The sequence below is a fragment of the Olea europaea genome, chromosome 10 (assembly GCF_002742605.1).
Source record: "Olea europaea var. sylvestris chromosome 10, O_europaea_v1, whole genome shotgun sequence".
NCBI classification, from domain to species: domain Eukaryota; kingdom Viridiplantae; phylum Streptophyta; class Magnoliopsida; order Lamiales; family Oleaceae; genus Olea; species Olea europaea.
Window position 1 is genome coordinate 24106598 of NC_036246.1, and position 2423 is coordinate 24109020.

The window sequence follows — 2423 nt, forward strand, 5'->3', positions numbered from 1 at the left end:
GGGTCACAATCACAATAACACATAATTCATGATGACAGTCACATATTAATATCAAATCATATAAGGGCACAATCAGAAATATATAATTTGTGGGCCACAATTAATTTAGTAACAAATCACACATTCACTACATCAAAGTTTATTTTTTACGGCATACATTGAATGCCGTAAATAACTCTTTATGTCGTATGGCAATATGCCTTATAAAATAATGCCGTAAAACGTGATTTTTTTTTTTTTTTTTAACAACATGCAGAGTATACCTTGTGGAGAACGCCATTGTTAAATTTACAGCATTCATTGGCACGTCATAAAAAGTATATCACTTTTTACAGCATGTTAAAATGTATGCCATGTATGCAATACCTTTTGCGACGTTCACTGAATGCGTGCCATAAAATGTGAGATACTTTTTATGGCGTGCCATTGAACGCCATATAAAGTATTAAATTAACGGCTTACATTTGAACATGAGGAAAAAAAGTTATGGAATTTACTGCATGCCTAAACACGTCGTAAATATCAATTTAATTTTTTTAAAATTATTTATTTATTTCATTATAAGCAAACATATAATTACAAAATAAAATTAATCCATATATAATCAAGTTTTCTGTTGGCAATAAATAAAAATATTAAGTAGGTTCAACACAATATGTCAATATAAAATTCATCTAAACCATTCTCAAAAATTATACACTACTACTTCATAAAAAAATGATTAAAACATATCAAAGTTTACTTCTTTGACTGACAATTTAGCTATCCTACAAAATATCAAAATAGACTTTTTACGACATGCCTTAAATGCAAGTCGTAAAAAGTTACTTTTGTTATAGTAATTTTATAGATAACAAATTACTCAGTTAAGTTGTTTCAATCAATTTGCATCTCATCCCAAACTTACCCACACCAACTTAGTGATGGCAAAATGGCTCGCGGGCTAGGCCACCGTAAAAAGCTCGAGCTGATTAGGACCGAGGCCGATCTTGGGGTGCCAGACCGAGCCTGAGCCAACCCTATGGCTCGTGGGCCAGCTCGAAATTTTAAAAAAATAAATTATAAAGGCAGCATAGCTGCTTCCCTTGTTTAGGCAACTACAAGTTGCCATGAAAAAAAATCGACCCGACTCGACTCAGCTTGATAAGGCCCAAACCAACAGCTCAAATCGAGCATTGATTTTTTGGCCGAGCCAAAGCCTCAACTTTCGACTCGCAAGCCAACTTGATTTTGCTCGTTGACACCCCTATACCACCCCACTCCACCACTATCAACACCACCCAAATTGTCGCAGTCGCATCAAATCTGCCGCCAACTTCACCTCAAGTCCACCACTTGCATCTCCGGCCCACCACTACCATTGAGCACAAATCATGGTCACTATTCTTCTCACCTCGCCCATCACCACCACTCTTGATGAAATCCAATCTAAACATGCCATAACTATTAGAACTACAATCACTATTAGATCTTACCTCTATACCTACATTAAAATATAAAGTAGAAAAGCATCAATTCAAAACCAATTTTTTAATCACAAATTTTGACTGGGCCTCCGCCATTTGGATCGCCTTCATTATCTCTATGGCCAGATCAATGGATTAACATGGATTGCGGGTGAAGGTCTGAGGCGTTTTCTCAAATTCTAAAAATTTGGGGAACAATGGATTATTTGATATGGAGGGGTGATGTGAGGTGAGATAAGGTGTACTCTTAGTGCGAAATTCATAAGTGTACGAAATTGTTGACGAGTATAGCGTTATGAATAAAGTGTATCATCCTTGAGGAATAAGCTTTAAATTGAAATATAACAATTCATTATCAAATTCGAATGTAACTAACAAAACAGATGACTCTATTTATATCTAAATTAATATATTAATCATCTATTATTATTTCTCACTAAATATACAAATGAATGTGTTGAAATTTCGATCCACCTATTATTATCTTATATCTAATTCTCGACCTATATAATTTAGTAGGTGTATTCATGATAATCGATAATCCAATTTTATTTAACTCTCTCCCAAGGTAAGTTAGCTACTGCTTGGTGGAGATTAAAATTTGATTTTTAGTAAATTTTTAAAATAAAAATTGATTAAATGTATGGTTGAAAAGTTGTAAGTAATACGAAATGTGTGGTTAAAATTACTGACTTTGACTTGAGATTTTAATTGGATTTAAATCAAAGATAAACAGGGGCTTAAAAATAATCTAAGCACAACCTGACCTGATCCAATCTTATTCTTAGTCCGAATTAATATGTAAAATAATGCATTCAATTATACAATTATCTGTATGATTATACACACAATGTATATGTTCTTAACATCGATTGCATGTGTTGAAATTGTAAATTTCTAAACTTATTGTAAGTCTTCCCAACACTACTACAAAAACTAATTACGTAATTGATGATC